The sequence below is a fragment of the Salmo trutta genome, chromosome 13, assembly GCF_901001165.1.
Source record: "Salmo trutta chromosome 13, fSalTru1.1, whole genome shotgun sequence".
NCBI lineage: Eukaryota > Metazoa > Chordata > Actinopteri > Salmoniformes > Salmonidae > Salmo > Salmo trutta.
The window spans coordinates 70,863,507-70,885,900 of NC_042969.1; the positions used below are offsets into that span (position 1 = coordinate 70,863,507).

At 43.4% G+C, this 22,394-nt stretch overlaps 1 pseudogene; it reads right to left on the reverse strand.

The window, feature by feature from the left end:
* Positions 1-8,652: 8,652 nt before the first annotated feature.
* On the reverse strand, positions 8,653-17,421 carry LOC115206836 (transforming growth factor beta regulator 1-like; annotated as a pseudogene).
* Between the last annotated feature and the right edge of the window lie 4,973 nt (positions 17,422-22,394).

Genomic DNA, 22,394 nt, shown 5'->3' on the forward strand with positions numbered 1-22,394 from the left:
GGTCGTACTCTGCGAATGTTGTAGAGCATGAACCTACAGGATCGGGTCACCGCCCTGATGTTAGTAGAGAACGACAGGGTGTTGTCCAGGGTCACGCCAAGGTTCTTAGCACTCTGGGAGGAGGACACAATGGAGTTGTCAACCGTGATGGCGAGATCATGGAACGGGCAGTCCTTCCCGGGAGGAAGAGCAGCTCCGTCTTGCCGAGGTTCAGCTTGAGGTGGTGATCCGTCATCCACACTGATATGTCTGCCAGACATGCAGAGATGCGATTCGCCACCTGGTTATCAGAAGGGGGAAAGGAAAAGATTAATTGTGTGTCGTCTGCATAGCAATGATAGGAGAGACCATGTGAGGATATGACAGAGCCAAGTGACTTGGTGTATAGCGAGAATAGGAGAGGGCCTAGAACAGAGCCCTGGGGGACACCAGTGGTGAGAGCACGTGGTGAGGAGACAGATTCTCGCCACGCCACCTGGTAGGAGCGACCTGTCAGGTAGGACGCAATCCAAGCGTGGGCCGCGCCGGAGATGCCCAACTCGGAGAGGGTGGAGAGGAGGATCTGATGGTTCACCGTATCAAAGGCAGCAGATAGGTCTAGGAGGATGAGAGCAGAGGAGAGAGAGTTAGCTTTATCAGTGTGGAGAGCCTCCGTGACACAGAGAAGAGCAGTCTCAGTTGAATGACCAGTCTTGAAACCTGACTGATTTGGATCAAGATGGTCATTCTGAGAGAGATAGCAGGAGAGCTGGCCAAGGACGGCACGTTCAAGAGTTTTGGAGAGAAAAGAAAGAAGGGATACTGGTCTGTAGTTGTTGACTTCGGAGGGATCGAGTGTAGGTTTTTTCAGAAGGGGTGCAACTCTCGCTCTCTTGAAGACGGAAGGGACGTAGCCAGCGGTCAAGGATGAGTTGATGAGCGAGGTGAGGTAAGGGAGAAAGTCTCCGGAATGGTCTGGAGAAGAGAGGAGGGGATAGGGTCAAGCGGGCAGGTTGTTGGGCGGCCGGCCGTCACAAGACGCAAGATTTCATCTGGAGAGAGAGGGGAGAAAGAGGTCAAAGCACAGGGTAGGGCAGTGTGAGCAGGACCAGCGGTGTCGTTTGACTTAGCAAACAAGGATCGGATGTCGTCGACCTTCTTTTCAAAATGGTTGACGGAGTCATCCGCAGAGAGGGAGGAGGGGGGAGGGGGAGGAGGATTCAGGAGGGAGGAGAAGGTGGTAAAGAGCTTCCTAGGGTTAGAGGCAGATGCTTGGAATTTAGAGTGGTAGAAAGTGGCTTTAGCAGCAGAGACAGAAGAGGAAAATGTAGAGAGGAGGGAGTGAAAGGATGCCAGGTCCGCAGGAAGGCGAGTTTTCCTCCATTTCCGCTCGGCTGCCCGGAGCCCTGTTCTGTGAGCTCGCAATGAGTCGTCGAGCCACGGAGCAGGAGGGGAGGACCGAGCCGGCCTGGAGGATAGGGCACATAGAGAATCAAAGGATGCAGAAAGGGAGGAGAGGAGGGTTGAGGAGGCAGAATCAGGGGATAGGTTGGAGAAGGTTTGAGCAGAGGGAAGAGATGATAGGATGGAAGAGGAGAGAGTAGCAGGAGAGAGAGAGCGAAGGTTGGGGCGGCGCAATACCATCCGAGTAGGGGCAGAGTGAGAAGTGTTGGATGAGAGCGAGAGGGAAAAGGATACAAGGTAGTGGTCGGAGACTTGGAGGGGAGTTGCAATGAGATTAGTGGAAGAACAGCATCTAGTAAAGATGAGGTCAAGCGTATTGCCTGCCTTGTGAGTAGGGGGGGAAGGTGAGAGGGTGAGGTCAAAAGAGGAGAGGGGTGGAAAGAAGGAGGCAGAGAGGAATGAGTCAAAGGTAGACGTGGGGAGGTTAAAGTCACCCAGAACTGTGAGTTGTGAGCCATCCTCAGGAAAGGAAGTTATCAAGACGTCAAGCTCATTGATGAACTCTCCAAGGGAACCTGGAGGGCAATAAATGATAAGGATGTTAAGCTTGAAAGGGCTGGTAACTGTGACAGCATGGAATTCAAATGAGGAGATAGACAGATGGGTCAGGGGAGAAAGAGAGAATGTCCACTTGGGAGAGATGAGGATTCCAGTGCCAACACCCCGCTGGACAGATGCTCTCGGGGTATGCGAAAACACGTGGGCAGACGAGGAGAGAGCAGTAGGAGTAGCAGTGTTTTCTGTGGTAATCCATGTTTCCGTCAGTGCCAAGAAGTCGAGGTGCTGGAGGGTAGCATAGGCTGAGATGAACTCTGCCTTTTTGGCCGCAGACCGGCAGTTCCAGAGGCTGCCGGAGACCTGGAACTCCACGTGGGTCGTGCGTGCTGGGACCACCAGGTTAGAGTGGCAGCGGCCACGCGGTGTGAAGCGTTTGAGTGGCCTGTGCAGAGGGGAGAGAACAGGGATAGACAGACACATAGTTGACAGGCTACAGAAGAGGCTACGCTAATGCAAATGAGATTGGAATGACAAGTGGACTACACTTCTCGAATGTTCAGAAAGTTAAGCTTACGTTGCAAAAATTGTATTGACTAAAATGACGAAGATGATACAGTACAGCTGGCTGGTGAAGTAGGCTAGCTAGCAGTGGCTGCGTTGTTGACTTTGTTTGAACGTGTAGCTGGCTAGGTAACCTCGATAGTTTCAGTACTACACCTTATCATGATACACGATGACACAAAAGAGGTTGAACAGGCTAGTAATAGGGGTTGCAACAATTTCAGCAGATCATTTTAGAAAGAGATGGTCCAGATTGTCTAGCCCGGCTGATTTGTAGGGGTCCAGATTTTGCAGCTCTTTCAGAACATCAGCTATCTGGATTTGGGTGAAATGGAAATGGGGGAGGCTTGGGCAAGTTGCTGTGGTGGGTGCCGGGCAGTTTACCGGGGTAGGGTTAGCCAGGTGGAATGCATGGCCAGCCGTAGAAAAATGCTTATTGAAATTCTCAATTATACTGGATTTATCGGTGTTTCCTAGCCTCAGTGCAGTCGGCAGCTGGGAGGAGGTGCTCTTATTCTTCATGGACTTTACAGTGACCCAGTACATCCTTATGATGGGTTACACCGTGAACATGGTGTACTTGAAGAAAATGTTTATAGAGCTGTGGGTGGTGAAGAGCAAGATGTGGCTGATCAATGGAGAGCCATATATGTTTTCCTTAAGGGTCTGATTAATGCATCCACCAATTGGGGAGAGATTACTAAATGTGTTCAAAAACCGAAAGAACCGTTTGTTGAATTTGAAGAAAGGTTTAGAGCAGAGGTGGTTAGACACAATGGGTTACCTGACATGGAAGATGAAGATACACCAAATTCCTCCAAAAATGGGGCAATCACTCATCAGCTGATGAAAAAAAAAAACTTTGGTTTCCACAACTAATGACTGGGAGAGACAAAACTACGCGGACATCATCGACAGACTGTCACGACTGGACAGAGACATCAATCAACATAATAAGCCAGCTGTTATCAGAGTTGTGCAGGTTCCTAGTGAAACCAACAACATTATTTATTCAGCAGAAGAGAAACCTGGTGAATGTCATTATTGCTGGATTTCTGGTCACTGGCAACGAGAATGTCGGAAAATAAAAAGTGTTCTTATGAGGAATCGCCAGGAGAAGCAGGGTCCATCTAAGAGAAATTGGAATCAAGACAACAGCCCCAATAAAACAATGTTGATGCAGAAATGTAAGAAGCTCTCTCCGGCTTTGCAGCAGAGTTTGCTGGATGCTGTGGAGGTAAACTAATAGACTCCCTCTTACGTCCCATCTCAGCTGGTGTACATATGAAATCAGATGGAATATATGCAACAGATTTTTAGTAGATATGGGTGCTGAAGTCACTGTATTTGCAATGTCTTATGCAAAACATGTATGTCCTCAGGACATGGGCAAGAAGATGAGAGCAACAGGAGTGGGAGGGGGAGACAGATATGAAACAGACCAAACCATTATCAATTTCTATTGGTCCAATGAAGATTGATGCAGGGGTGTGGATAGGCTCATTTGAACAGCCTATTTTAGGCCTCGATGTTATTATGCAACTTGACTCTAAGTTGAACATTTCTGAAGGGAAGGTGATGTTGCAAATTAGGCAACTGCAGGGATCTACAGTTCAGAAACCATGCTATTTGGACTACAAATAAAAACTATTTTGGAAATTTGGATATGGAACCAGTGTGCTTGACAGGTGTTGCCCCACCTTGTACAAAACAATATCCCATTAGCAAGGAAGCTATGGATGCTACTAAAGTAGTGAGTAAACATCTATGGGACATTGGTATAGTTGAAAAGACACCATGTAATCCAGCTACCCTGATGTATCCTACAGATACCACATTACTTGAACACGACTGTTATGAGTTGTTTTGGATCAGCTCTCTGGTGGGTTTATAGAGTCCTTCGTTGGAAAACCCTGAGTTTATCTTATACACAGACGGTTCAAGCATTGTGAAGGGGGGTGTAAGGAAGGCAGGCTGGGCAGTTACTACAGTGGACAATATGATAGTGACAGGCACGTTACCTGCAGGAACATTAGCACGGGTGGCGGAATTGGTGACTTTGACAGAAGCATGTAAAAAAGCTAAAGGAAAGAAAGCTACTATCTACACAGACTTAACTTCTTTGGGATAGGGGGCAGTATTTTCACAGCCGGATAAAAAACGTACCCGATTTAATCTGGTTACTACTCCTGCTCAGAAACTTGAATATGCATATAATTAGTAGATTTGGAAAGAAAACACTATAATTTTTTGATTTGGATAGAAAACACTAAAGTTTCTAAAACAGTTTGAATGGTGTCTGTGAGTATAACAGAACTCATATGGCAGGCCAAAACCTGAGAAGATTCCATACAGGAAGCGCCCTGTCTGACAATTTGTTGTCCTTCTGTTGCATCTCTATCGAAAATACAGCATCTGTGCTGTAACGTGACATTTTCTAAGGCTTCCATTGGCTCTCTAAAGCCGCCAGAAAGTGGAATGGGGTGTCTGCTGTCTCTGGGCAAAGGAAAGCAGCAGAATTTGTAAGTGGTCAGCCTGGGGACAGTGAGACTGGAGATGCGCGGTCACGAGACTACTCCATTTTTTTCTTTCAGCCTTTGAATGAATACAACGTTGCCCGGTTGGAGTATTATCGCTATTTTATGAGAAAAATTGCATAAAATGGCAGTGTGATTATTTCTGGCTGGGTGCTCTCCTAACATAATCTGTTTTGCTTTTGCTGTAAAGCCTTTTTGAAATTGGACAACGTGGTTCAATTCAGGAGAGGTGTAGCTATAAAATGGTGTAAAATAGTCATATGTTTGAGAAATTGAAGTTATAGCATTTATAAGGTATTTGTATTTCGCACGACGCGATTCCACTGGCTGTTGACTAGGGTGGTTCCCAGACAGGTTAAATAAAGGTGAAAAAAACCTTGTCTGTCTGCTTCCCCTAGTGCATTAGAGAGTTGTATGCAATAGTTAAGCATTGTGTCACTCATAAAGTGAATGTCTTCTTTTCTCAAATCTAACATACCTGGTAATGACATGGGTCAACCTTTGACGACCTCAAATGGACTCAAACCTGTGGTTTGGTTATGTGTTGCCCATATACTACATAATAACCCTCCCACCATTAGCTCTGCAAATTCAAAACCCTAGTCATTGGCAACTCCATTATCCGCAGTATTAGAACTAAAATCATCATCCAGCGATCATACACTGTTTACCAGGGGGCAGGGCTACCGACGTTAAGGCTAATCTAAAGACGGTGCTGGCTAAAGCTAAAACTGGCTAGTGTAGAGAGTATAGAGATATTGTTATCCACGTCGGCACCAACAATGTTAGGATGAAACAGTCAGAGGTCACCAAGAGCAACATAGCTTCAGCGTGTAAATCAGCTAGAAAGATGTAGCACAGTCAGTGTAGTCAGCTCAGCTATCCCCATTGAGACCGTGTCTGTGCCTCGACCTGGGCCACCGTGTCTGTGGCCCCATCATCGGATGGGGCCACAGTGTCTTCTGATCCCTCCTGTCTCAGCCTCCAGTATTTATGCTGCAGTAGTTTATGTGTCGGGGGGCTAGGGTCAGTCTGTTACATCTGGAGTATTTCTCTTGTCTTATCCGGTGTCCTGTGTGAATTTAAATATGCTCTCTCTAATTCTCTCTTTCTTTCTTTCTTTCTTTCTTTCTTTCTTTCTTTCTTTCTTTCTTTCTCTCTGAGGACCTGAGCCCTAGGACCATGCCTCAGGACTACCTGGGAGTGCATTCTGACGAAGAACAGCAAAGGTAATCCAATTTTTCTTATAGTTATTCTGAGTTTAGTGAACGCCAAACTTGGTGGGTGTCAAATTAGCTAGCCCGTGATGGCGAGCTATCTACTTAGAATATTGCAAAATGTGCTTTTGCCGAAAGCTATTTTAAAATCTGACACCGCGTTTGCATAAAGGAGTTCTGTATCTATAATTCTTAAAATAATTGTTATGTTTTTTGTGAACGTTTATCGTGAGTAATTTAGTAAATTCACCGGAAGTTTTCAGTATGTTTGCTAGTTCTGAACATACATGCTAATGTAAAAAGCTGGTTTTTGATATAAATATGAACTTGATTGAACAAAACATGCATGTATTGTATAACATAATGTCCTAGGAGTGTCATCTGATAAAGATCATCAAAGGTTAGTGCTGCATTTAGCTGTGGTTTTGGTTTTTGTGACATTATATTCTAGCTTGAAAAATGTGTGTGTGATTATTTCTGGTTGGGTACTCTCCTGACAATCTAATGTTTTGCTTTCGTTGCCTTTTTGAAATCGGACAGTGTGGTTAGATTAACGAGAATCTTGTCTTTAAAATGGTGTAAAATAGTCATATATTTGAGAAATTTAAGTAATAGCATTTCTAAGGTATTTGAATATCGCGCCACTCGATTCCACTGGCTGTTGACTAGGTCCCACATACCCTAGAGAGGATAAACTGAACAGAACTACACTGTCTTCTACATTGTCTTAAATATATTTAATGGTCTCGTTGCAAATGCTAAATTGTCGCAAGGGAACTTTTATTTATTTATTTTATTTCACCTTTATTTAATACGGGTAGCAAAGACTTTAGCAAACACCCCTGAAACGGAATTGGTGCTCGCTAGCTTTGCAAATTCAGCTATTGTTGGAAGCCAGCCAATTTGAAACAAACGATTAAAATGACAAAAGGTTGCAGCATATGTTGTGTAAATGGTGAACTCATACAGCTGTCAACTGTTGTCACTGCAATCCGTTTCACATTTGCTAAGCTACCTTTTAGATCGAAGCCCATATAGAATGATAGAAGATGATAGAAGCCCATCTCCTACTGTAAATAACCTACACGCTGTGTGTGTGTAGCCAGCCAGGTAGAAAAATGGCAGAAAAAAGACGGACATCAGAGTATTTTTCAGTACACCAAAACGCAAAGTAAGAACCCTAGTAGCCAAATATCTCAGACTAGTTGATAAAATGTTCATAAGAAAGAAGTGAAATGCTAAATGGCAATGTTTCACAATGATGTAATTAGGCAGAGCAGGTAACAGATGGCACACAGACAGCAGAGTTGGGGACAGATAGGCAGGGACAGACTCAGATTAGTTTGTTGAGTCTTTGTTTGGCAACATTATGAAAGGTTCTCCATTTTTTTTACTTGTAAAATAGGAACATAATTGGAAAATGCCATGGATACCCCCACTCTCAACTTAAACTGGTGACTGAACTAAGATTTGTTAAAGGCAATGGTATTGCTGTTGTGATTAGTTGTGTAGTTTTGGGTACCGGTAGTTAGGAGTACGGCAAACACCTTATTTCTTTGGTTCCTCAATATACATTTACCATATTACAACGTAGGCTATGTGTTACAGGACTACTTTTGGTGTCCCCCTCAGGAATTGCTCTTGAGAAAATTTCTTGTAATTGTCCCCTCCAAAGTTGATATCAGATTTTCGCCCCTGGTTTTTCCCCTCATAAACAAAAAAATTACACACAGAATCAGCCAAAACAAACAGTTTGTAACCCCACTTGGTTGGTTTGTTCCGCATGTATTGTTTGAGGCTGATTCTGGCCTTTGAGGCTACCATCCTCTCGTCGATGGATAGGTTCTGGGCGGGCTGAAAATAGGTCTTGCAGGCCTCAACGATGTTGGGGTAGAGAGGTTTGATCTTGCAGAGCCTATCAAACCTTGGTGTGCCTCTCTTCTTGTCATTCTCCCCATCAACTTCTGGGTCACTGATGTGAAGCGCCCGTGAGATAGTCAGAAACCTTTTACAAGACATGACAGTCATGGGGAAAGGCAGTTGATGGAGAGCTGACGTCTTCCAGTAGTCCCCCAGAGTTTTCAACTTCACCAGCCCCATGTAAATGACCATTGAAAAGTAGCAGAAAAGGTCTGACATGGAAATGGGCTTCCATGCCTCTCTTTCCTGCCTGCTTCTTAGCCCCGTACTTATTGGTGTTCGACACCAGGGAATCAACAATTGACGAGGTGAAAAACAGTTGAACAAGTTGAAAGGGGCTGTACTTTGCGGTCATGTCGAGTTCCTGGCTGCCTTTTGGGTCTGAAAACTGGTAGAATTGGTTCCACATCGTCTTCTAACACAGAGTGCCAACGACCCTCTGGCCCTCTGTCTGCAGGTTTCTCTCTTCCCCACCTCCGATTGTTTGTCACTGACTTCACACCTGTAGATGGCCGGGTAGGTGTGGAGCCGGAGACAGCAGGGGTCCGGCTGGATGAACCAGCTTCAGAGGGGGATGGACACCTAGACATTGGTGGCTCATAATCAGAATCACTGCCACTGTGAACGAAAGACAAAAATCAGTAAGAATACTTTCACGTATGAGTCCTGCATCAACACGTTAAATAAACAGATATGTATTATATACAGGGAACATAATCACTATGGTGAAGTGTTGTTCCATTCCACGTTAATGTAAATTCAATTTTAAAAATATATATAACACACACACACACACACACACACACACACACACAGTACAGCCAATGTGTACTTTACACATTTCATTACTGATGATATTTTATATATTGCAAATAAAATAAGAAAATCAACAAAAAAAATCTCAAATGAGTAATATTTTATATTATTAATTTCAAACAATGACATTAGCATTAGCACTTATCCAGCATGGCATCCTCTCCATGCAGAAACATGTCTTCCGCCTGGGAGTCAAAACTAGCTTCGCTGAAAGATTCATCTTCCTCTAGCATTTCGGTCTCACTTTCTCTATCAATTTCATCTATCATTTGGGTTAAATCTGTATACCTAGACTTTGTTTTAGATTTTCCTGATTTATTCGCCATAATTTCAATATATAAACTTGCTGAAAATACTATTGATTATGTACTGCTATGCGTAACACTCGTGGCTCTGTCAAGTAGGATTTGCAATGGCGAATGAACCTCTTTGACACCAGAGTTTACGACAAAGGCTGGTCTTCAAACGTATAACCATTACACATTGTCATTTACCTTAGCTCATTGGCTATCTTCCAAGCTAGATTTCAAGATGATCAGTGGTCATTGGGCCAAAATACAGCCAATCAACGATAGACCGGTCCTACCATTGGTGCGCATTGAGGTCATTGATTGCTGTCTTCAAATCGGTTTGTTTCGGTCAATACGTCCCGGGAAAAGAACCATCAAGTATAGTTGTGTTAGTAACAACCAGAGGATTGCAATGAAGCCAACCATGACTGGATAAACGTTTGTTGTGTGTGTGTAATTACCACGAATGTTTCGTCCAAAGTTGAACGAGACGGAAATCACGACGCAAGCGATTTACAAATGTTTCGTGTTAGGCTATAAAAATTGATTTTATCAAACAAAACGGACATTCACTAAGTAGTTAGGACACTTGGCATTGCCACCAGAGGAAGATCTTCAAAGGTAATTGATTATTTTATTGCTATTTCTGACTTTAGTGATGCTAATGCTTGGTTGGAAAATGCTACTAATGCTTGTGTGTGCGGGAGGCTGTCCTCAGATTATTATAATGTATGCTTTCGCCGCAAAGCCTTTTTGAAATCTGACACAGCGGCTGGATTAACAAGATGTTAAGCTTTTAAAAGATGTAAGATACATGTATTTACATAAATGTTTAATATTACGAATGGTGTATTTAGAATTTTAAAGCTATACATTTTCACCAGATGTTAGCCAAGTGGGAAGCTATCGTCCCACCTACCCTAGAGAGGTTAACACAGTGTCCAAAGAGGGGCCAGAAGTATACTGAATGGTGTCGTTTTGATGTACACAGAGAAGAGAGTTGGCCCGAGAATTGAACCCTGTGGCACCCCCATAGAGACTGCCAGAGGTCCGGACAACAGGCCCTCCAATTTGACACACTGAACTCTATCAGAGACGTAGTTGGTAAACCAGGCGAGGCAATCATTTGAGAAACCAAGGCTGTCGAGTCTGCCAATAAGAATGTGGTGATTGACAGAGTCGAAAGCCTTGGCCAGGTCGATGAATACGGCTGTACAGTAATGTCTCTTATCGATGGCGGTTATGATGTCGTTTAGGACCTTGAGTGTGGCTGAGGTGTACCCATGACCAGCTCTGAAACCGGATTGCATAGCGGTAAAGGTAAGGTAAAGAGGCGTGGGGAATAACTCCCGAGGGGAGACATGACGTAGTACCAGGTCAGTGGGTGATGGTAAAAAAATATGTAACAGACACATTAGGGCCAAAATGGGAAGGTCCTTATCAAGTTTTGCTCATAACGAGGTCAGCAGTAAAAGTCCAGGGAAAATCAAGATGGATACATGTCACTCATTGCAAGGTTATCCATTTTGATGCAAAGCGGAGACTGGAGAATAAAGAACTGATTGATTAGCAATCGGGGGCCAATCTTGGGTAAAGAAGCATAGTAAGATGATCCAAAAATGATAAGCTTCTATGTTGTATACTGCAGAATTTGTATTTGTATTTATTATGGATCCCCATTAGCTGCTGCCAAAGCAGCAGCTACTCTTCCTGGGGTCCAGCAAAATGAAGGCAGATTATAACATTTTTAAACATTACAATACATTCACAGATTTCACAACACACTGTGTGCCTTCAGGCCCCTACTCCACCGCTACCACATAGCTACAGTACTAAATCCATGTGTATGTCTAGTGTGTATGTTATCGTATGTGTGTGTGAGTGTGTGTGTGTATGCATGTGTCTGTGCCAATATTTGTGTTGCTTCACAGTCCCCGCTGTTCCATAAGGTGTTTTTTTAATGTTTTTTTAAATACATTTTTACTGCTTGTGTCAGTTACTTGATGTGGAATAGAGTTCCATGTAGTCATGGCTCTGTGTAGTACTGTGTGCCTCCCATAGGCTGTTCTGGACTTGGGGACTGTGAAGAGACCTCTTGTGGCATGTCTTGTGGGGTATGAATGGGTGTCTGAGCTGTGTGCCATTAGTTTCGACAGACAGCTCGGTGCATTCAACATGCAATACCTGTCATAAATACCTGTCATAAGTAAAAGTAGTGATGAAGTCAATCTCTCCTCCACTTTCAGCCACATGAGATTGACATGCATATTATTAATATTAGCTCTATGTGTACATCCAAGGGCCAGCCGTGCTGCCCTGTTCTGAGCTAATTGCAATTGTCCTTTTTGTGGCACCTGACCACACGACTGAACAGTAGTCAAGGTGCGACAAAACTAGGGCCTGTAGGACCTGCCTTGTTGATAGTGTTGTTAAGGCAGAGCATCACTTTATTATAGACAGCCTTCTGCCCATCTTAGCTACTACTGCATCAATATGTTTTGACCATAACAGTTTACAATCTAGTGTTACTCCAAGCAGTTTAGTCATCTCAACTTGCTCAATTTCCACATGATTTATTACAATATTTAGTTTAAGTTTAGGGTTTAGTGAGTGTTTTGTTCCAAATACAATGCTTTTAGTTCCTTGCCACCCACTCTGAAACTAACTGCAGCTCTTTGTTGAGTGTCGCAGTCATTTCAGTTACTGTAGTAGCTGACGTGTATAGCGTTGAGTCATCAGTTCCCCACCAGCTGCAACCCGTTCTATAATCAAGACCTCTACAAATACTCAGTCTTGCCACTTCCACTTTGCCTATCATAATCTCCGTTCAGTCAGTCATGCTTCTAGCTATTTGTTGTTATTTAAGATCCTGTATCCTGCTGTGCCTATTTCCTTGCCTGATGCTGTTTCTCCTCTCACTGCAGTTTTGCCGCTCTGACTCTGGTTCCTGTCTCCTGTTCCACATCTCACCACCCTGCTACCCTGTTCTGGATTCAACTCATCATCACTCCCTTAGATTCCCCTCCGGACCTGTTAACCCTGTCCCAACCCAGCTCATTCCAACCTCAGCCTCCACATCTGGTTTCCTACAACTCATCCAAGCTTCCCTGGATCTGCACTTCATCTCTCCCTGTGTTACAATAAAAATATTGGTTCATTCGTCCCTGTTTCCTGGTCTGCTCGTGTTCCCTTGTGCTGCTCTGCTGAACAGAATGAGTAGGTGTTCTAAAACTTTCAACCGATAGTGTATGTAGAGAAAGAGCCTAGGTGGTACAAGTAGGTAGATACAGAGCCCAGGGGGTACAGGTAGAGAAAGAGCCTAGAGGGTACAGCTAGGTAGAGAAATAGCCTAGGGGCTACAGGTAGGTAGATAAATAGCCTAGAGGGTACAGCTAGGTAGAGAAAGTCCGTGCCAAACTGCTCTGCCTCACCTACTAGATTGTGCTCCACCCTCATGCTGTCATCAAAGCCCTGGTGTCTCTGGTAGGGCTCAAAGTTGACCGAGGCATTGTCCTTCGACAGGCTGTGTAGAACCTGGCCAGGATGACACACCTCGAAACGGATCCACAGATAACTGTACAGGGACATGTCAAACCAATAAGCAACACATAAGTCGTTCAGCTATACGTACTTTAGCAGATATGAGAGAGCATATTAAAGTTATTTCCTCTGAATTCAGGAAATGCACCAATTGCAATCTCCACAAAGATAATGTGCAATGTTCAACTCATTTCCTGTGCGGTATCTGACATTATACTTGAGTACTAGAGACGCACTTGCTGCACTTGTGTGCTCCTGGGAAGCTCTGGATAAGGTTCTGGACGGTGGGGTGGGAGAAACCAAAGAAGTCTGCTCCTGAAGGCATGATGTGGGCCATAAATGTAAGATAATGAGAGAAAAAATCTACAATGAAATGCATCCACCGATTCTATAAGCCAGTCTAAACAGCAAGCAGGTACCTTAGAGCACCAATGGCCTTCAGCAGGTGGGAATGGCAGGTGAGGGCAGAGGAAGCAGCTATGGCATTCTGAGATTCTTCCTCAGGCACTATCGCAAACTGGGGGGAAAAGAGATGGTTTGATAAGGAAAACACTTCTCGCAAGCACATTCATAAGCTGTCTCACAACACCCATTTGACTTACTTAGCATTTGACTTCATAATGTTTTATAGCTAAATTAGTGTGAGTGTACCTGTGGGCCACCACCTTAATCTGGCAGGTGTAGAGGCACTGCTGATCAGGGCCCTTCATGCTGGCGAAGAAGCGTGTGTTGCAGAAGCCCACTGGGTAGATGGCACACGGGTCATGGAATAGCATGCTGTCTGTGATAATCTGGAACAGGGAAGGACATCATTTATTATTCTCTAGCCACTGATCTGAGAACAGTCATGGGCTGTGTCCCAACAGTGTTTGAATAGCCTCTCCTGGTCTCCTTTCATGGATAATGATCCCGAGCAAAATGATAAGGGAGGACAATATGGTGAAAATCTGTTAAGTACAGACATGGAGAAAACCATGTAAGATCATTTGAAGAGTGTTTATACAGAGCAAATGTGAGGCATAAGTATGAGTTGAGACAGACATCCCCTAGACTGTACACAGTCAGATCCCCAAGTACTATGGGGAAGACAGGACGTCCTGAGGAGTCCAGAGCGATGAGTTAAACCAGCTTACGAGACCCCCTGTCAGCAACCTTCCGCTTTTTCAACATTCTTTTTGGTCCTGAGGAAAATATGTTATGGAGAATACATTGTGCTGCCCATCACCACAGGACATAAGAATGTGTCTAATCTACAGGTAGTCTGGTATAAACATGGCTCTACGCACGGTCTTCTTCTCTATTCTCCCTGCCTCCTTCCTTTCGTTCTTTCTTGGGCTTCTTAGGAAGGCCAGGCTTAGGGGCCAGGTTATGACCCCCGGGCAGGACTGACCCCCACGTTGGGCTGGAGCTGAAGGTCACAGGGGGGTTAGAACTGGTACTGGCAGCAGTAAGCATCTCCCCCTCTGACACAGACTGGTAATGCGACAGCGATTTCAGTAAGAACCTTAAAAATAAAGCACAAGAGATGACTGATTAGACAACAAAAACAGTTTTCAAAGTACCTGTCAATCAGTGGCCGAAAGTGAAAATGTTTTTGCATCAATACAATGCAGTTAGAGGGAAGGTATTGGGTTACATGCACAGCCATGAGTGTACTCACCTGTGCTCCTCTTTTACTCGCACAAACTTCTCCTCCAAGTGTGCAACTTCATCACAGAGAGCGGCATTCTCCTGTGGGTTACATACCATGTGACTTCAATTAGTGACTTCAGCCCTCAGCTTATAGTATCATAGTCTACTACACATCGCCTACATTTCTCTTCCATGCATCTAAGTGTAATGGGGGAAGCATGTAGCATCTGAATTCATTGTGTTACAGAAATGACTTAAATAATACTGATTCAAATCATTGTCTTTAGTATGTAGACTTTACTCACAAATATCATGGCCCTTGCTGCTTTGTTTGTAGACTTTACTCACAAATATCATGGCCCGTGCTGCTTTGTGTAGTCTGAGGTACTTTCGTCGGTATTTTTCGGTCGGGTTCTAGCTTGGGCCTGTTTTATTCTTGGGCCTGGTCTCAGAGAGACCTGTGGGGGAGGGGAAGGGAGGCATAGAGGCTGCAGAACCCAAGCTTGAGAAGTTTGACTGGGGGGGACACCCCATGAAAGATTGGGTGGTGAAGGACTGTAGAGCCTGTTGCCCCTCATCATCTGTCTGTGGATGGATAGAGTGGGCATTGCATCATAACACCACATCCAAATACTAGTGGCAATGTAGGCCACAATACACACTCTTGACCACATCAAAGGATTGTGCATACAATGACAATGTTATGTGGATGAGGTATATCTGGAAAAGTAACTGATGCAACTCAAAAGAAAAATTATGACAGAGCAAAGTAACATAGCTACAATGACTATATAAAGAAAAAATAAGAATGTTCATTATCCAAACACATTGATCTTCAACTGCACTCTCCTAAATGTGTATATTTGTCAGATCAGCAGTGATATAATTGAACTAAAGGAATTTATTCTGATATCCTTTGCATAATGAGAGCAAAGACCCCATTTCTGTTCTCAATGCTCATGAATCTCCTGCTGTCTTTCTGTGTCTGCAACATAGTGGGATACTGAGGCGAAGGCTATGTCTTGGGGAACTGACATGTCTTAAGGGTGGGTTTCACTGTTGTAACCTTGAATGACTAAGATCTAGCCTGTGTTAAGTGCTACTTTGAGAACATCATGATGAATGTTCTAGTCCTGCACACTGTAGCAGAGAGAGAACTATTGCATTTTCTCTTGTTCAAGGTACAGGCCTTTGATGTGCAAACCTGTCCTACGTTCAACTAATGGCCTGTCTTTCAATAACAAAAGAAATAGATTTTAGATTTCTATTACGGAAATATCCACTTCGATAATGTACAGCACAAATAATGAAAATAATGTGAAAGACTTAATTTATTGTGACCATGGTGTGGAGTCCATTGGAACACAGCAAAGAAAATGTAAATGCTAACACGGAACCCAAACCGGCTGTGCGTGTGCGCCATTGTACGCCATTGTGCGCCATCGTGCATAAATGTATTTTGTCCCCCCACACCAAACGCGATCACGACACGCAAGTTAAAATATCAAAGCAAACTCTGAACCAATTACATTAATTTGGGGATAGGTTGAAAAGCATTAAACATTTATGGCAATTTAGCTATCTAGCTTGCACTTGCTAGCTAATTTGTACTATTTAGCTAGCTTGCTGTTGTTAGCTCATTTGTCCTGGGATATAAATATTGAATTGTTATTTTACCTGAAATGCACAAGGTCCTCTACTCCGACAATTAATCCACACATAAAAGGTCAACCGAATCGTTTCTAGTCATCTCTCCTCCTTCCAGGCTTTTTCTTCTGTGGACTTCATATTGCGATTGGCAATTTTCATAAATTAGGTGCATTACCGCCACCAACCTCATTCGTCTTTCGGTCACCCACGTGGGTATAACCAATGAGGAGATGGCATGTGGGTACCTGCTTCTATAAACCAATGTGGAGATAGGAAAGGCAGGACTTGCTGCGCGATCTGCGTCACAAATAGAAATTACTTCTATTTTAGCCCTTGGCAACGCAGATGCTCGTTGGCGCACGCGAGCAGTGTGGGTGCAATAATTGAATAATATAGATTTCTAAATGTATTTTGCAAAGCTCGCGCACACGACGCGAGGGGTGTAGTCAGCCTGTAAGAGCTTTGGGCCTATCACAGCCATTGCAGTGTCTCACTCATTAGCCTTACCTCACGGTAAATGACAGCCTCAAGGCTCACCTTCGCACTGTTCAGAAATAGGATGTAAATGTAGTTATGGACAGTTGAGGAATGAATACTGGGAATATCATGCTGTTGATCTATCAGGAATGTTTTTTTTGAATGGATGCAGTTGATACATTTTGTCTTGCTTTAAAATGTATTATATATCCATAGATGGCTTCAAATTGTTTGATTTATGAATTTATTAAAGTGTTGTACAGTACTTGGACTGTACCAATCCCCTGTCACTGATTTGCTGATTAATCTCCTTGATGTGCATTGGGCGTCCAGCTCCCTCCAGTACAATCTGGGAAAGCGCAGACTGTTGTATTGCAGCTGTATTTCACTGACAGACAGCAATCTGATTTTAAATGTCAACATGGTATATACAATAACCTACAGACGGTGCTGTGTTAAAAAAAATACTCCACCTGTGCAGCATCAATCCATGTGAGATTGAGCTTGTCTGCAACATTGTTAGGTGGTTCACTATGGAAAGAGAATAAACAGGCTTATTCATATTTATGTAGACATAGTTTTAGACGAGGCAAATAAATATTCAAGTATGAGACTTATCCTTATACCGGTACAAGCAGAAAGACCCAACACTATATTTCCAGTGTAGGGGCTGCCTATTTGTCCTCCCACATACAACAGAATGAGGATGTGTGTGTGTGCATGCTGTTCATTTGGTATTGCTTAACTTCTCTAGAGCCTCGGCAGCGCCTCTCAGACTGGCCATGTTGTCCAAGGCAGGGAAGAGAGAGTAGTTTCCCTGTCCGGCTCCATCTCGGACTCAAAGTTGGACAGTGTGTTCAGTGGGTCCATAGGTGAGAGAGAGGAGTTCTTGTGGTGTGGTTTCTGCTCGTTGAGGGCTGGAACAAAATGAAAACACACATCCGAGAACTCTGGTAATCTGGATGAATTTTGCAGAGAATAGCTACTGCCTGGGAAAACAAGAAGAGCATGTTTAAAAACGTAGCCCGTTTTAGGACATTGGCAACGGTGCATGCACAGCTACTACTATCGATCTATCAATGATCGCAGGCGAGAGATTTTTAGCAAGTAGATAACTTGAAAGGATGAACATAACTCTGCATCATTGGGTTGTATTGGAAAAAGTATCAGTTGTAAATCATTTTACACACACACTCTGGACCTGTATTTAGTTCATGCTAGTGAGGGCCAAGAATCCACTCTCACATAGGTACATCGTTGCAAAGGGCATGTAATGAGGTTGTGTGTAGCTTGTGTAGAGGAGTCAGGCGCAGGACAGCAGATATGAGTAAATAAACGTAATTTACTCAAAATAGGCAAATACAATGCAATAAAGCAAGCCCACATAACAGACCGTAAAACATACAAACAATCACTCACAAAAAAAACATGGGGGAACAGAGGGTTAAATAATGAACAAGTAATTGGGGAAGTGAAACCAGGTTGTAAAACAAAGACAAAACAAATGGAAAATGAAAAGTGGATCGGCGATGGCTAGAAGGCCGGTGACGTCGACCGCCGAATGCCGCCCGAACAAGTTGAGGGTTCGACTTCGGCGGAAGTCGTGACAGGGCATCAGTGTCTTAACAGCACAATTTGCCAAGGCAGGATACTCTGAGCCACAGCCCAGTTCAGAAATCTGTTAGTAGCTTCTGATTAAATTCAATTTTAACACAACCGCTTGTTGCAATTTCGATGAGGCTCTCTTGTTCAGATATCGGTAACTGGACTGGAGGCAGGGCATGAAAGGGATAATGCAGACCGAGAAGAGCTCCAACTTCTAATCATAGCCTCAATTTTGTCCCGCACATTGAATATAGTTGTGTAGAGTCCCTGTAATCCTAGATTCAGATCATTCATGTGAGAAAAAACATCACCCAGATAGGCCAGTCATGTGAGAAACTCGTCGTCATGCAAGCGGTCACACAAGTGAAAATTATCGTCAGTAAAGAAAACTTTAAGCTCGTCTGTCAATTAAAAAAAACGTGTCAATACTTTGCCACTTGATAACCAATGCACTTCTGTATGTTGTAAAAGCGTTATATGGTCACTGATTAGTGCAGAAAATACACAAAAGTTCAGGGACCTTGCTTTAACCTCTTACATCTACACGTTCCGCTAGCGGAACGTCTGCTCCAATATCCAATGATGGGCGGGGCGCGAAATTCAAACTCCTCTAAATCCGAAAACTTACACTTTTCAAACATATGACTATGTTACAGCTATTTAAAGACAAGACTCTCCTTTATCTAACCAAACTGTCCGATTTCAAAAAGGCTTTACAGCGAAAGCAAAACATTAGATTATGTCAGCAGAGTACCCAGCCAGGAATAATCACACAGCCATTTTTCAAGCTAGCATATCATGTCACATAAACCCAAACCATATCTAAATGCAGCACTAACCTTTGATGATCTTCATCAGATGACACACCTAGGACATTGTGTTATACAATACATGCATGTCTGTTCAATCAAGTTCATATTTATATCAAAAACCAGCTTTTTACATTAGCATGTGACGTTCAGAACTAGCATTCCCACCGAACACTTCCGGTGATTTTACTAAATTACTCACGATAAACGTTCACAAAAAGCATAACAATTATTTTAAGAATTATAGATACAGAACTCCTCTATGCACTCGATATGTCCGATTTTAAAATAGCTTTTCGGATGAAGCACATTTTGCAATAATGTAAGTACATAGCCCGGCGTTACAGGGCTAGCTATTTAGACACCCACCCAGTGTAGCCTTCACCAAAATCACATTTCCTATAAGAAAAATGTTCTTACCTTGCTTGTTCTTCATCAGAATACACTGCCAGGACTTCTACTTCAATAACAAATGTAGGTTTGGTCCCAAATAATCCATCGTTATATCCAAACAGCGACGTTTTGTTCGTGCGTTCTAGACACTATCCCAACGCTAAATCTCGGCCACGAGCATGACGCAAAATATGACAAAAAATTTCGAAATATTCCATTACCGTACTTCGAAGCATGTCAACCGCTGTTTAAAACCAATATTTATGCAATTTATCTCGTAGAGAAGCGATAATATTCCGACCGGGAATCTGCCTGTCTGTAAACTGAGGAAAAAACCAAAAGCCGGGGGCGGGGCGTGTCACGCGCCTAAGGCTTAGTCCATTGACTGACCACTCAGCATTTGCTCTCGTGTGCTTCAGCCAGGGCTTTGAATGACATCATTCCTGTTTTTCCCGGGCTGTGAGACTCCATTGTTGACGTGAGAAGTGTCACGTAAGAGCAGAGATCCTTTGTAAACGACAGAGATAATAAAGAAGGGCAAGAAATGTTCAGACAGGGTACTTCCTGAACAGAAGCATCTCAGGTTTTTGCCTGCCATAGGAGTTCTGTTATACTCACAGACACCATTCAAACAGTTTCAGAAACTTTGGAGTGTTTTCTCTCCAAAGCTAATAATTATATGCATATTCCAGTTTCTGGGCAGGACTAATAATCAGATTAAATCGGGTACGTTTTTTATCCAGCCGTGAAATTACTGCCCCCTAGATGTAACAGGTTAACAAAGTTACAAATTTTCACTGTAGTGTCCAAAACGTCTTTCAAGCTGTCAGGCATTCCTTTTGCAGCAAGAGCCTCTCGGTGGATGCTGCAGTGTACCCAAGTGGCGTCGAGAGCAACTCTACTATGTCTCCCTTTCATGGATTTTGCTCCATCAGTACAGATACCAACACATCTTGACCACCAAGTCCATTTGATGTCACAAAGCTGTTCAGTACTTTAAAAAAATCCTCTCCTGTCATCCTGGTTTCCAATGATGTGTAGAGGAGGATGTCTTCCTTAATTGACCCCCCCATAATCATAACTGACATATACCAGGAGCTGCCACGTCTGTTGACTCATCCAGCTGTAACGCATAGAATTCACTGGCTTGTATGCGAAGCAGTTGTTTCAAAACATTTCCTGCCATGTGACTGATGCGTCAGGAATCAGTGTTTTGTGGGCCTTTGCCCACAGCATTGTCCCAACCATATCCACGGCAGCAGGAATAATTAAGTCCTCTACAATAGTATGGGGCTTGCCTGTCCTTGCCACTCGGTAGTTCACCATATAAGACTCTTCTAGTCCCTTCATATTAATGGTATTTGTTGTTTTTATACATGTCTTACTACTCAAAAGTAGTCTTAATTCTTGCTCCAAAAACTCCTGTGGCTTATTTTTGGCTTAGTTTTGTTTCTAAATGTCTGCGCAAGAGTGAAGGTTTCATCAAGTTCTGAGATAGACTTTGCACATTTAACACACTGTGGCTGAGGAAAGGCACTACTCCCAATATAAGTGAACCCCAAATCAATGTAGTTCTCATCATATTTGTGCCTCTTCGATGGTCCAACGTCCATGTTTGTTGTTCGGTGCTTTCCCGGGTAAGGTGGCAGTAACTCTTCGGCTGCATCAGATTCACAACTGTCAGTGTCCATGCTAGCTGGGATAACAACAAATGTAGAATTACTGATGCTAGCATTGGATGCGCTTGTGGAAACAGAACAACTTGTGTCATTGACAGGTGCAGGTGTAGTACTACTGGTAGTAGCAGTACTACCAGTATAGCTGGTATGTGTCTCTATGGAGGCGGGCCTTACTTTTTGTTAACCATTTATCAGTTATCGAGCAAACGAAATGAGCAGCAGCTACGTTTGGCTACATACGGACCGAGAGTAACGGTTAATGTGATTGGATGTTAATTATTTGACTAGGCTACCTGTATTTGACATTGTATTGTTATTTCACTGAACGCTAGATGGTTTCATTTTATTTTTGGCATTGAAACAAGGCTACTCAGGTGAGAAAAAAACATAATCCAAATGCATTGACCCGTTGGAAAATAGAAATGGACTGTTTGAAAATGTGAAGAATTTTGTATTAAAAAAATAAAAAATAACCCGACAGTTATCTATTATACCCAACAGTTATTTGAACATCATTTGATATAAATCAAAGACAGTAATCACTTATTTATAATATTTAACCATTATTTTGAGTCACGCTGAGACCAAGGTCACTTTTAGAGATGAGCCCATACACATCAAAATATTAATATTTTTTCATAAGGAGACATACTGTCACGCTGGCATGAATGATCCGGGACACAGGCGCAGGAATGCGTAATAGTTTTTTTTAATTAAACCCCAAATTACGGCACACCGTGTAAAGGCACGGTGACGAAGACCAAACAAACACGTAACAAAAACACAGTGAAGAAACCCAAACAAAAGAACGAGGAGCACCTCGAATAAATACACACGCTCACAATGATTAACGCATGGGACGAGACCCATAATCATCTGCGCAATCCACAAGGGCACGAAAGCCCAAAACACATAGCACATGTACTCACACGCACCAACGGACATTGTAACAATAATGGACCATCCAATGGAACCAAAGGGCAAATACAGTATATACAAATACAATCAGGGGAATAGGGCCAGGTGTGTGTCATGAAAGTTCCGGAGGGATCCATGACAGTACCCCCCCCCCCCCCCCCTCTGAAGCGCTGCACCAGCAGCGCAATGACAACGGCCTCGAGGACGATTATAGGAACGCAGTGAGGGTCAATCAGGACCCGATGCCGCTGCCGGAATTGTGTTGTAGTTGTAGAGGCCAGTTGCCGCTGCCGAATTTGCTGCAGTGTCAGTCGGACCAGTAGCAGTGGCGTCGGACGGACCATTCCCGCTGTCTCCCTTAATGGTCGATTATTCTGTCACGCTGGCATGAATGATTCGGGAGACATGC